Consider the following 15,152-nt stretch of genomic DNA (forward strand, 5'->3'; position numbering starts at 1 on the left):
ATACTAAACCGGTTGGTGTTATGATCCGGTACTAAATAGCTCCCCCAGCCATTTAGTACCGGGCCATAACACCACCCGGTATTAAATGGCACCCGGTACTAAATGGTGTCATTTAGTACCGGGTGGTGTTATGATCCGGTACTAAATGGTTATGGGTAGGTACGCCTGTTTTGATTACTTCGAAAGGATAGCATCTTCAATGCACTCACATGTGGTGTGTGGGTGGGATGGTAGAGGAGACTACGCGCAAGACCGCACGTCAGAGTTTGAACCGCAGCACACCCACATTTATTCGAATATATTTTTTCCAAGGGATAGTACATTTAGGACCGCTGCAATTGGTATTTAATGGACCGGCCAGCCGGCAGCACCAGCTGGGGCAGCCGGTACTAACGACGGTAGGCGCTTGGTCCTAATGTGACTTTTCATGTAGTGTCATGTTCATGAAAATAAACGTTTTCATGAGGATTGTTCATTACTCACATGAATTTTCAATTTATCAGGTGAAACGAACCTTTTGCCACTAACACTCATGTGGAACAATTCCCGAGTTTTGAAAAGAGTATGTACAACACAGTTTTATGTAACACAATTTTATCTAGAGGAAACATCTCTCCTCTTTCTTTCCAAATCTAATATATGGCACCATGTAACTCTCAAGAACTACCTAGTTAAATTGGAGCAAGCAAAAGCAAGAATACAGGTGTCGGTGTTTACCGCCAAGTCTGCTCAAGGATACCCTTAGCAGTAGGGTTTGTAGGTAGGGATCGACTGTTCTAGAACTCGATGGTACAAGGAACACAAAGATTTAGACAGGTTCGAGCCGCGAGTTTACGTAATACCCTACGTCCTGTATGGTTTGAATTGCCTTAGGTATTGATGTCTTTGGAGGGGGTCCCTGCCCGTGAAGCGTCTCCTCATCAGAGAAGACTTAAAATTGATGCAATATCAGTCTCAGGAGACTGATAACACTTTTATTACATCAGATGGTATATTACCGTACAACTCTGCGCGGAAGTGGGCAGTGAAGCGCCACTATCGCGAGGATAACAACTAACACTCATACAACGATATTGAGTACGAAGAGGGGATCATCAGAGTCTTACGCCATACGGAACTTCCTGCGGGTGACCCTATCCACAGGCAAGGTTGGGTGCAGGACGAAACCTCTACTCAACGTCTTCGGGAATGAAGTCTGGATCTTCCTCTGTAAAAATTAAGAATGGGGTGAGTACAAACGTACTCAGCAAGTCCAACTACACCCACAGAGGGGGTATAAACAGAATATAATGCACGGGGTAAATCAAGGTTAAGGCTAGGGTTTCATTTGCGGAAAGCTAATTTTTATGCAGGGGTTCATTTGAAAGAAAGGATTTTCAAAGCAAGTTTTCTTGTACCGAGTAACACGTAGTGTTGATCCACACAGGATCCAAGTTTTAAGTTGCTACTGGACTCCTCATCCGTCGTAGCACACGGCACAGCTGCCGGACACTTTTCCAAAACAACTCACGCCAACCCATCCATTCCCGGAAGAAACACTAGTTATGTGATCACACCGTAACTCGCCTAGTACCGTGGGCACGGCTATTCGAATAGATTTTAACTCTGCAGAGGTGTGCAACATTACCCACAAGCGAGGTACCACAACTCGATCACCTTAGTATCGGTGCAGATCCCAACAAAACCATTACCCACCTTAGCCAGACCTGACTAGCCATCACGGGATCCACCAAGGGGTCATGGACCTATCACAGAGGTTTTAACCGAGGCATAAGTCACACAGAGCTAATCCTTTCTCCTTGATCACCTGTTGCTCTTAGCTCTCCTGATGGCTATCAGACTAACTAGTGGGGTTTATGCTAAGCCGTTGCCCATACAACGGTCGAGTGGTTTGCACGATGGTTGAGTTAGGTGAGATGGCACACCAACTCGGTCCTTAGTTGTGACAAGATGGATATCTCCCTTCCTTGCTCAACCACACAGGTACGAGCACATCATTCGGCAATTCACACAGAAGTGCCATCCATCCCGTCTAAATTTATCTTTCGAAAATTTTACATTTTCCCTTCCGACACACTCACACTTTTTTTTTGTATAAAACAAGTTGTATCGTGTTTAAGGTCCTAAGCGTTCTAGCATCGATTAACATCCAAACAGATCACATTCAGACATTAATCTAGGTGGCCAAGGAAAAGTTATAACAAATCAAGGGGTGGCTATCCAACCATATTTTTAGCAGGCAAAACATATGCAGTTTTGTAAATCCGGCCAATAGGTTGTGTTTATAAAAAACTAGGACAAAATATGCATCAAAGTATGGGATTGAACTTGCCGCTCTCGAAGCCTTCCGGGAAGTCCTGATCGAGGTACGATCCTTCGGGTTCGGGGTCGCGGAACTGGTCCTCGTTCACTCACTCACAGTACTGCTCGTCGACGGGTTCTCCCTCGTTCACACCGTGATCTACGATGCATACACACACACAATCAAGAAAAAGAAATAAAAGTTTTATCATTGAGCTCGAATCGAAAACAATTAAGATATGAAGATAGGAGTAATATTTTTGGGCGATTTCCTAATGGCATGGCCAAAATTATGTTAGGAATGATGTGGTAAAGTTTTAGGTCGATCGGAGATTGTTTGGTGCATAAAATGATAGGTTGCAGGGAGGTTTAGGGGTTAAACCGGGATTAGGGGCCTATTTGTAATTATGGCAAGGGCTTGATTATAATTTCTAGAAAGATCAGGGAGGCCATAGAAAATAGGTAGGGGTCTATTTGTAAATAGGTCACATAGTGGAAGGGTTTGTTTTGGAATATAATAGAGGGGAGGGTTTCTTTTGTAAAATGGTTAGAAAGGGTGGAAGGACTCTTTAAGAAATAGAAAGAAAGGGAGGGGCCTAAGGGCAAAACAGCCCTTCATCCCCTACCTCTCGACAGAGAGCAGAGGAGGGCGCAGGGGGGGCGCTCCTGGCGCCGGCGGCCCAGGGCGCGGGAGCGGCCGGGGAGGAGGTGAAAATGGAGAGGAGGCCGTGAGGAATCTATTCCCCCCCTCGATTTGGGCCGAGGCGCGGCGAGGAGGCGGGTGCTACGAGGGCAAGCGGCGGCGGCCACGGCGGCTCTGGTCGGCAGCGCAGCAAGGCCGGGGAGGAGGGGCGGCGTGGCTTGTGGTGGTGGTGGCCGATGCGAGGGGCCTCTTTATAGGCGGAATAAGGCGGTGGAGCAGGGGGTCCGCGGTGGTGGTCGGCCGGCAAGCTCGGCGAGCGCCATTAATGGCGTTGGGGCCGGCTTGGCCACTTGCGGGCGTCGCGGGGTGGCGTGGGCATCGAGGACGTTGTCGTGCAGGAGAGGACGAGCACGTGGAGGAGGGGGGCCGGTTGTTGTGCCTGTCGTCGCACTGTTCACGAACAGCGCGGCTCGGGCGGCGAGGCAGCGACGTCGTGCTCGACGGCGGGCGGCGCGGCGAGCACAGGTGACTGGACAAGTCAGGCAGCGACGAGCAGCGCGGCGGGCAGGGCGTGCGCGCACTCGGGGCAGGCTCAGGGGCGTGCGCGTGCGCGGGTAGGAAACAGGGGAGAAGGAAGGAGAAAGAAGCAAGGAGAAGGAGGGAGAGAAAAAAAGAAGAAAAGAAAAGGGAAAGGAGGAGGAAAGAAAAAGAGAGAGGAAAAAAAGAGAGGGGCGCGGCGGGATTCGCGGCGGGCGGTCGCGCGTGGGCGACAGACAGCCGAGCGGCGCGAGATGGGACGGCGGCGAGGAAAAAGAGGGAGGGGTACGGTAGGCGGAAAAAAAAGGAGAAGAAAAGGTGGAACGACGATTGAAATCGGGTGTCGGCACGGCGAAAATTTCTAGGAAGGAATTAGGGTTTAGGGTTAATTGAGCTCAATGATGAAAAACTTTAAAAAAAATATTTTAGCCCGTAATTTATTTTGGTAGATTTTTCGGGATGTCACAAACCTACCCCACTTAAATTGAATCTCGTCCTCGAGATTCGGCTGGCTTCTAAAGAGATGGGGAAACTCTTTCTTCAGAGCATCTTCACGCTCCCATGTAGCTTCTTCTATTCCGTGTCTGCTTTACTGAACTCTGCAAATCCGTACCTCAGAGTTTCTTGTCCTCCTTGTGACAGTGTCCAGAATCTTGACCGGTATCTCCTGATATCGCAGGTCCATTTGTAGATCTATTTCTTCTTCTGGCACATGCTCTTTCTCCGGTACTCTCAAACATCTCCTTAGCTGGGACACATGGAATACCGGGTGTATATCTGACATTCCTTCGGGTAGCTCCAGTCGGTATGCTACGGCTCCGACCTTCTTCAGGACTTGGTACGGTCCAATGTACCTAGGGGCCAACTTTCTTTGTACTTGAAATCTTCAGGTTCCCCGAATAGGTGAAACCTTAAGGTAGACGAATTCTCCCGGGTTGAAGCTTATTTCTCGTCTCTTCTTGTCCGCGTAGCTCTTCTGTCGAGACTGGGCGGCCTTCAGCTTTTCTCTAATTTCGGCCACTCTTTCTTTTGCTTCCTTTATGAGTGCGGGTCCGACTAGGGCACGTTCTCCAACTTCTGACCACATCAGGGGAGTTCTGCATTTTCTTCCATAAAGAGCTTCGAACGGTGACATGCCCAAACTTGCTTGATAACCATTATTATATGAAAATTCCACATAGGGCAAACTCTGCTCCCAATCCTTGCCATAGGTAAGGACACATGCTCTCAACATATCCTCCATAATCTGATTTACCCTTTCTGTTTGACCATTCGTTTGTGGGTGATAGGCGGAGCTGAAATTCAATTTGGTGCCCATGGCTTTATGCAAACTTTTCTAAAATCTAGTGGTGAATTGGGTCCCTCTATCTGAAACAATTCTGCTGGGCACACCATGCAACTTTACTATGTTTTCCACATAAAGCTTAGCTAGCCTTTCTCCACCGTAATTGGTCCGCACGGGTATGAAATGAGCTGCTTTAGTGAGTCGGTCCACTATTACCCATATGGAGTCATGTCCTTTCTGTGTTCTGGGCAAACCCACTACAAAGTCCATTCCTATCTCATCTCATTTCCAAACCGAGATAAGTAGGGGTTACAACAGTCCTGCTGGCTTCTGATGTTCGGCCTTGATTCTTTGACAAGTATCACAATGGGCGACAAACTGTACAATATCCGCCTTCATTCCCTTCCACCAATATTTTTGTTTTAAGTCCATATACATCTTGGTGGATCCTAGGTGGATGGAGTAGGCTGAGTTATGGGCTTCATCCATAATTATATGTCGGAAGTCTCCTTCCTGGGGCACACAAATCTTATTTTTTATACCATAAAGTTCCCTCATTATCCACCCTAAAATCCGGTGCCTTATTTTCTCCAGTCTGCGTTCGGATTTCCATCAAGTCCTTGTCCGAACTTTGTGCCTTTCTGATTTTATCCTCCAGAGTGGGTTGAATTCTCATGTTGTGAATGGAACCCCGAGGGACAATGTGCACATTCAATCGTGCCATTTCTTCCTGCAGATGGGCATCCTTGGGTTCATAAGATTTCCGGCTTAAGGCATCGGCCACCACATTAGCTTTGCCACGGTGGTAATGAATTTTCACATTATATTCCTTAATCAGTTCTAACCACCTTCTTTGCCTGAAGTTCAAGTCTGGCTGGGTGAAAATATACTTCAAACTCTTATGGTCAGTGTAGATCTCACACTTATTTCTAATTAGATAATGTCTCCAAATCTTGAAGGCACGCACTACGGCTGCAAATTCTAGATCATGTGTTGGGTAATTCTGCTCATGAGGCCTAAGTTGGCGGGAAGCGTATGCAACAACTTTCCCGTCTTGCATCAGTACACACCCTAATCCTTGTCGGGATGCATCACAATAAATGACAAAATCCCGATGAATGTCTGGTAGGGTTAGTACTGGAGCGGTTGTCAACCTTCGCTTCAATTCCTGAAAACTCATTTAGCAGGATTCTGTCCAGACGAACTTCTTTTCCTTCTTAAGTAGTTCTGTCATCGGCCAGGCTATCTTGGAGAATCCCTCAATAAATCTTCGATAATACCCAGCTAATTCAAGAAAGCTTCTGATTTCACTAACATTAGTTGGTTGCTGCCAATTGGAAACCGCTTCGACTTTCTCAGGGTCGACTGCTACTCATTCTATGGTCAGAATATGTCCAAGAAAAGCCACTTTCTCTAGCCAAAATTCACAGTTGCTGAATTTTGCATAGAGTTTGTTCGCTCTCAACTTTTCCAAAACTACCCTCAGATGTTGTTCGTGCTCCTGGACACTCTTCGAGTAAATAAGTATGTCGTCGATGAAGACTACGATAAACTTATCTAACTCGTCCATAAACACCTTGTTCATGAGATTCATGAAATAAGCAGGTGCATTGGTGAGTCCAAAAGACATCATCGTAAACTCAAACTGCCCGTAACGGGTGACAAAAGCTGTCTTTGGAATGTCACTTTCTCTAATCTTGAGCTGAAAATATCCTGACCTCAGATCAATCTTGGAGAAGTACTTGGCTCCTTTTAGTTGATCGAAAAGGTTATCAATCCTGGGGAGGGGGCACTTATTCTTGATGGTAACTTCGTTCAGTGCCTGGTAATCTACACACAACCTCATACTCCCATCCTTCTTCTTGACAAATAGGACTGGGGCTCCCCAAGGTGACGAGCTTGGTCTGATGAAGCCAATTCATTGTAATTGTTCCATTTGCTTCTTTAATTCTGCCAATTTAGAGGCTGCCATCCTATAGGGTCTCTTGGCTATAGGAGAGGTTTCAGGGACAAGGTCGATGACAAACTCTATATCCATATCTGGTGGCATTCCGGGAAGTTCTTCAGGGAAAACATCTGGGTATTCGTTTACTACCGGGACTTCTTCTAAGGACTTGGCTTCCATGCTAAACACCATCGGGTCAGATCCACTTCCCCGGGTATGGCAGGTCACGCATACTCCTTCTGGGTTCGTTAGGTGTACCACCTTGTCGGTACAACCTATGAGACCATTGTGTCGGCTTAACCAGTCCATTCCAAGGATCATGTCTATTCCCTTAGACTTAAGTACTACTAGGTCTGCTAGAAATTCTACCCCACTTAAATTGATCTTTACCCGTAGACAACCTAATTGACACTTGATGTCACCTCCAGGCGTCCGGGTTAATAGTGGTGTTTTTAGTAGTACTGTAGGTATATTGTGTCTTTCCACAAAACTTGAGGATATGAACGAGTGTGATGCTCCAGAATCAAATAGTAATATTGCAAGAGCTGAGCTGACTAGGTACTCACCGAGCACTACGCCCTGAGATCCTTGAGCCTCCTGCAAGTTGATGTGGTTGACGCGGGCTCGTCCAAATGACTGCTGGGCTGCCTCATCTTCTGACTGTTGTTGTTGGTGTTGTTATTGTTGCGGATGGGCACTCGGTTGGCACCTGACAGAACTGGCCTTGGTCCATTCACCGTGTTGGAGAAAGCTGATGTAGCAGGCTTGCTCTTGGCATATGGGCAGTTGGCAATGAAATGCCCTGTCTCACGGCAGTTGAAACAGGCCCTAGCATTGCTGTTGTTGGTGGCGACCTGGCTTGCATTGCTCTGCGGGGTCTTCATGGTGTTCTGGCTCCTGAACTGTGTGTTAGGGGCCTGTGGGCCTGTCACCTGAGACTGGGTCCTATACTGCATTGGGGCCTGAGATCTTGATGCAGTATAGCTAAAGCTTCTTGGTTTTTGAAAGCATCCTGCTGGCGGGCCTTGTTTTCCATTAACTTGCGCTTGTTATCCTTTCTTTCTTCAGCTTTGGCCCTTTCTGTGAGAATAGCCTTGTTTATCAAAGTATTGAAGTCGGGGTAGATCAGAGGGGTAAGCAAGGTCTAGAGTTCTGGGTTCAATCCCCCCTTGAACATGTCCTGCTTCTTTTCATCATCGTTCACTTCCTCTGGTGCATATCGGGCCAGTTCCATGAACTGGTAGGTGTACTCTTCTACCGACATGCTTCCTTGCTGCAGTGCTCAGAACGCATCCGTCTTGCGTTTCATGGTGACCGAGGGGATATGATAGCGGCGGAACTCCTTCACAAATTCCTTCCAAGTGATGGTGGAGGTATCTTCGGCAGCGGCACAATAATTCTCCCACCAGGCTAAGGCAGTTCCGGTGAGTTGATGGGCTGCCAGAAGAACTTTGTCTCGATCCTGGCATTCGAACGGCTCGAGCTTCCTCTGGATCCCACGCAGCCAGTCGTCTACATCCAAGGGGTTGCTGGATTCGGCAAAGGTGGGTGGCTTGGTCCCCAGAAAAGCTGTCAGCTTGTCATTCATGGTCTGCTCTCATGGCCGCTTGTTGACGAGGGCATTGGCCAGTGTTTCCATTAGGAGGGTCTGGTTGTGTATTATCTGTGCTAGGTCTCCGAGGGGTGATGGTGGTGGCAGTGGTACTTCTCCTTGATTTCCTCCTACGTTCTGGCTCACTTCCTGTTCTTCCCGAGGAGGGTTCTGTCCATTAGGCTGTCCTCCCACGCCAGTGGCAGCAGGGGTCCGATTTCGGGAGGCTCTCGTACTGCTTCGAGAAGCCATCTGTAGATTAGGTAGAGTATTTGTGAGATTGGGATTAGGATTAGGTGATGTTTAAGTTGTTTAATTCGTATTTTTGAAAAGACAGAATCTACCTTCTGCCGAAAAGCACACAAACTAACAACAAACACACAAGCTAGCAAGCAACAAGCACAAACAACTTTATTACAGCGAGGGGGGTACAACACTGGGGCAAGGCTAAACGCGTACTACATGTCCAGGTGCACGGTCACACTTAAGGGTACAACTTAAGCCAAATTGGCTGGGAGGGTACAACACTAGGGTGGCGTCGGGCATTCTACTCGCGGGGAGAGCCTTCTTCCGGGGCGGAGCGTGCTTCCAGGGGAACGGACAACTCGCCGTATTCTAGGTTTCCGTTTTCTAGGGGTTGCGCAGCAGCTTCTCCTTCAACGTCGGTAGTAGACCCTACAGGGTTCTCGGGCGGGGCTTGTGGGGTTCCCAACAGTGGCCCCCATCCTATGACGGGCGTCCCGAGTAGAACGTGGTCTTCCCCAATTGCTGGGACTGGCGTTCTACTTCTGGTCCATTCTTGCATACGCCGGTCCAAGGCCTGCCTGAGGCTCTCCTGGGCAACCGCTTCGCTGCTGACCGCGGCTGCGGCTCTTGCCTCGGCTTGGGCTGCCCGGATCTGTTGTAGTCTTACTGCGACCTCTGCTTGCTTGGATCGATGGGTCCGCTCCCTCAGGATGCTGGCTTGCTCGTCAAAGAGCTGATCCAAGGAGGCTAGGTAGGTAGCCACTTGGTACAGAGGGTCTTCTTCATGGCGGCGCCATTCCAGGCTTCTCATACGAGCTTCCCAAACTGGGGTTCTAATGGCCGGAGGAATGAACCTCATTGGTGTGGGGGCGAGGTGTCCTTCAAAAATCCGGCACAGATAACGGAGCGCCTTCCTGACGGCCAAGGAATAGGTGTCTTGGTGCCTAAACCCTGTAGCGGTCACTCGCCATGGCTGAATGTCGGGTAGCGGTCACTTCTGGTGATGACCAGGATCACCCTGCAGTGGAGGGTACCATGGTGCTCGTACTCTCTGCTGTAGTACCTTGGGCGTTCCGTAACGCCAAGGCTTTCCAAAGCATTGATCAAGAGGCTGGGGAAGCCAGGTGCAGCTTGGCAATTGCCCTGGGTCCATCCTTCCTCGGCCATCTGAAAACAAAGATAGGGTGAACAAGCTTGCACAAATATTTGGATACAAAAGGGATAGATTGTACTTATTATTACAACATGGTCGGGTACAGTTTTCATGGATACACGATTATTAGGATAGGGGTTCTAGCTTGGAGTGCTACTCCAATTATGGGGACTCTTCCTCGATCTGGATAGGGCGCTTCTTTAGTGGAAGACACTGCTGCATCACACCATCTTCGGTCTGAGTACCTCTATCCCAATGGGTCTCTTCGGGTTCTTCCTCTATCCACCCACCTACTCCTCTGCGAGCCTCGTATTCTTGCCATTGGGCTTGGAGAGCGGCTAGGGAATACTCGGCTCGTACGGCTCTTGTCCGTTGTTCCTCCATTTCTTGGATTGCCTTTTCTACCCTGTGGATTTGTTGCTTCAGTTGTGCCGCCTGTTCGCGGTAGAGCTCATCCAGGACGGTGAGGTAGATGGATAGGTGGGAGACCGTATCTTCTAGGTCTTCTTCTTCTCTTCCAAGTCCTCTCATTCGGGCAATCCATGAGCGTCCTATTCCTTCAGTAAGCGGGAAAAATCTCATAGGAGTCCGCTGAAGATGATGCTTGTAGACCACACGCAGACGTCGCAAGGCTTTTCGGGCGACTTTTCGGTAGGTGTCTGGGAAGCGAAAGCCAGTGGTGGAGATGAACCAGGGGTCTACGAAGAGGGGGTCATCAGAGTCTTGCGCCATACGGAACTTCCTGCGGGTGACCCTATCCACAGGCAAGGTTGGGTGCAGGACGAAACCTCTACTCAACATCTTCGGGAACGAAGTCTGGATCTTCCTCTGTAAAAATTAAGAATGGGGTGAGTACAAACGTACTCAGCAAGTCCAACCACACCCACGGAGGGGGTATAAATTGAATATAATGCACGGGGTAAATCAAGATTAAGGCTAGGGTTTTATTTGCGGAAAGCTAATTTTTATGCAGGAGTTCATTTGAAAGAAAGTATTTTCAAAGCAATATTTCTTGTACCGAGTAACACGTAGTGTTGATCCATACAGGATCCAAGTTTTAAGTTGCTACCGGACTCCTCATCCATCGTAGCACACGGCACAGCTGCCGGATATTTTTCCAAAACAACTCACGCCAACCCATCCATTCCCAGAAGAAACACTAGTTATGTGACCACACCGTAGCTCGCCCAGGGGCGTCCTGGGCACGCGGAGCGCGTGGGCACGGGCGCTCGGGCAGGGCGTGCGCGCGCGCGGGGCAGGCTCAGTGGCGTGCGTGTGCGCGGACAGGAAATAGGGGAGAAGGAGGGAGAAAAAAAGAAGAAAAGAAAACGGAAAGGAGGAGGAAAGAAAAAGAGAGAGGAAAAAAAGAGAGGGGCGCGGCGGGATTCGCGGCGGGCGGTCGCGCGTGGGCGACAGACAGCCGAGCAGCGCGGGATGGGATGGTGGCGAGGAAAAAGAGGGAGGGGTACGGTAGGCGGAAAAAAAGGAGAAGAAAAGATGGAACGACGATTGAAATCGGGTGTCGGGACGGCGAAAATTTCTGGGAAGGAATTAGGGTTTAGGGTTAATTGAGCTCAACGCTGAAAAACTTTTGAAAGAAAATATTTTAGCGCGTGATTTATTTTGGTAGATTTTTCGGGATGTCACAGTCCGCCCTTATATATACGGGGGGACAGAGTTACATGGAAAGTCTTAGCCGAGTATAGTTGGAGTCCTACTACAACACAATCGGGTAGTTTCTTTTGTACTGCAGCTAGTTCTATACCTATTTGGGTAGTTATAACGGAGGTAAGGTACATCCATGAGCTATCTCTTACTCTAGAATATTCTATGTCTGTAAGCAGTCCCACTGCCCCGGGTCTGACAAGCCCCCGAGCTCTTCGTAGCCGAGTCCTGCAGGCGTCGAGTACTTGGCTGGGCGTCTTCGAGTACTTCAAGTAGTCAGAACATCCTTCTGGTTGCTTCTGGTTCTTCTTTCGGATACGTCGAATAGTCCTTCAAGTACTTCTGTTTGCTTCGAGACTGTGAGGTGCTCAAGTCCCGAAATCTTGATCATATATGGTGCTCGAAGTACTTGCGCTCCATATGGAGTAGCCCCCGAGCCTTAGGTTGAATCGTAGAATCAAGCTGAGAGTCACTTTAGTCTTTTTCTTCCTCTTTATTTTTCAAAAAAATTGAAAAATAAATCTCTGATACATATATTCCGCAGCCCCCGAGTCTTGAATTTAAATCCCTCCATTTAGATTTAAGAATCAATGTAAACTCGTGGCAAAAACTGAAAACTTCCCTGAGAAGGAAAGAATCCATTGGCATCCCAAATATTCACAAAATTGCCCCCGAAGACCGTATAAAGCCAGTTGAAAAATTCCAAGGGTTTTACCCCTTGAACTCCTGGCCGCCGTCAGACTTAGATTCACATTCGCCTCTTCTCAGTCAAAATCCAAAAGCCCCTCTCGTAGCCCCCGAGCTAAAACTCGTGACTGTGAGATGGCTCCCAAGAAGAAAAGTCCAAGATTGAAGAGGAAACAATCGCCAATATGTCCATAGGTTGGCGTAAAAACAAAATGTCTGAATCACTGGTCCGGGAGTTGGAGAGTATGGGTCTCCTCCAAGAGCAGGGCGTAAGCCAATGGCGCGCTAGTGAAGGAGAAGATTACCCTATGGAAGGTACCCTTGAGACCATTATGTTTCGCGATTTTGTAGAACGTGGTCTCACTCTTCCCGTGTCAAAGTTTTTCTATAGACTTCTTCAATTGTGGGGAATTCATCTTGCCTCTTTCGATTTTCACTCACTTCTGTGAGACTTTCCTTGGAATTCTTCCTCATTTCCATCTTTTTCAACATTTCTTCTTCCTTGTTCCTGTCCCAAAAGCCACTAATCCCGCCGTCGTTGGAGGATGTGAATTGGTACTCCGTCCGGAAACTCGAAGCGAGTACTTGGCTTATGATCCGGTGAATAAGGGAGCCGAATGGAAGAAGTTCTGGTTCCATGTCGGGAACTTTGAATCTCCACTTCCAGAAAGGGTTGCTGGTGCCCCGCAAGTCCAAGAAAGCTGGTCAAGTAAAGGACCTGGTGGCAAGCAAGTTGAAGCCATTCTTCGTGCGATTGCCATTGTTAAGAAGAAAGGAGTCACTGGAGATCATGTGGTCTTCTCGATCGACTGCTCTAGAACTCGATGGCACAAGGAACACAAAGATTTAGACAGGTTCGGACCGCGAGTTTGCGTAATACCCAACGTCCTGTGTGGTTTGTATTGCCTTAGGTATTGGTGTCTTTGGAGGGGGTCCCTGCCCACCCTTATATATCCGGGGGACAGGGTTACATGGAAAGTCCTAGCCGAGTACAGTTGGAGTCCTACTACAACACAATCGGGTAGTTTCCTTTGTACTGCAGCTAGTTCTACGCCTATTCGGATAGTTATAAGGGAGGTAAGGTACATCCATGAGCTATCCCTTATTCTAGAACATTCTATGTCTGTAAGCAGTCCCGCTGCCCCGGGTCTGACAACAGGTACCAAAAACTACTAAAAAATAATTTGTAGCAAATCTCTATTTTTTTAGGGGCGGGTCAAAAAGTAACCCGTTATTACAAATGGAGCAGAATCACTGTAGCTTTTGACCCGTCCTTGAAAATGCATTTTTAGAGGAGGGTGAAGCGATAACCCGCTCCTATAAATGAGCCCCATTTTCATAGACGGGTGATGGATTCACCCACCCCTAAAAAGAGCATTTCAAGAAGTAGGTGATGCTACCAACCACCTCTAAAAATTGTGGCACTTATAGGGGTGGGTCTAAAAATATATTTTTTGGGGGCGGGTGATGGCATGACCCACCTCACAAATGGTACCACGCAAAATAAAATTCATAACTTTTTCATATGATCTCGGATGAAGCCAGACGTTATATCAAAATTGTAGAGAATAACGAGATCTAAAATTTTGTAGTTGATAATTTTTTTCATTTAATGGTTCAAAAATTCATTATAAGCTCTCTAATATTTATAACTATAGAGTATATTATATTACTCAAGTCATACTTTGATATTTCTACAATCTTAACCTTTATATATACTAAAATATAATTGTCATGTTTTTTATTTCCATAGTTCACAATAATGTAGAAGTTTCACTTTTTTTATTTTGTTTTGCTATATGTAAAGATTTAAATGAATGGATAAAATAGAAAAAATATGTTTAGGGGCGGGTGGTGGCATCACTCGCCCCTAGAAACGGATTTTTAGGGGCTGGTGATTTTCAGACCCAAGGCAGCGGGACTGCTCATAGGTGTGGAATATTCTAGAATAAGGGATAGCACATGACATGTACCTTATTCTATTGTAACTAGTCGAATAGAAAAAAACTACCTGACAGACATTGGGTAGGACTACTTAGGTAGTATTCGGCTAGGATTTTCATATAACTCTGTGCCCTCATATTACATAAGGGCGGGCAGGGACCCCTCCAAGACATAATCTACTCTAAGGCAATACAAACCACCAACAGGACATAGGATATTACGCATCTCGCGGCCCAAACATGTCTAAGCTTTGTGTTCCTAGCACCATCGGTTCCAGATCTCGGCGAAACCCTACCTGCAACCTACCACCTTGGGGTATCAGGTGGGCTTGGCAGCTAAAAACCTATAGTGATGACGTCACTAGCCCCTACAAATTAATTTCAAAGTTAATATAAAAGAGTAGCATAGCCCATTGAGTCACAAGTGATTGTGTTGTGTGGTGGTAAGGAGGTACACGCGAGGCTTGAGGTAGACGATTCGGTTCCCAGGTGATGCAATTGTGCATATTTTATCAAAAAAAATTATTGCTCGACACTACAAGGCTAGTGGTCGCCGATTGGCTGGAATATTTTTTATTTTATTATTTTCAATTTTATTTGGATCTTTTTATTTTCTAGATATGGATTTTTAGGGGCAGGTCATGGCGTGCCCCGTCTATAGAAATTGATTTCTAGGGGCGGGTCACGCCATGACCCACCCCTAAAAATTATTTTGAGCGGCGGGCGTGTCACCTGCTCCTAACACTAGTATTTTTAGCTACGAAAACTAGGGGCGGATAAAACCATATGATTTTACACGCCTCTAAAATTTTTTACTGTAGTAGTGAAACATCATTTTCAGAGGTGTATATATACCAGTGTTCGCCTACATGGGCTACATGGCTGTGTATACGGCGTGTAAATGTTACTCGGTGGGTATGCAGTTTAGGCCTTAAACAGCATATTACACGTTACATGGTATATACAGGCTACACGAAGTGTACACGGGCTAAACAGGCTACACGGCACAGGAAAAATGTTCAAAACGGTGAGTTGCACACTGTTGTAATGTTTAGGACAAAGAACACACTGATCAAAGGTCTTCCTTAAAAATTCAATTTAATTATGCAAAAGTGGATGCAAAACTCCCCAATAGTTATTCTGACTTGAAATTATT

Source organism: Panicum virgatum, chromosome 2N (assembly GCF_016808335.1).
Source record: "Panicum virgatum strain AP13 chromosome 2N, P.virgatum_v5, whole genome shotgun sequence".
In the NCBI taxonomy this organism is placed as follows: domain Eukaryota; kingdom Viridiplantae; phylum Streptophyta; class Magnoliopsida; order Poales; family Poaceae; genus Panicum; species Panicum virgatum.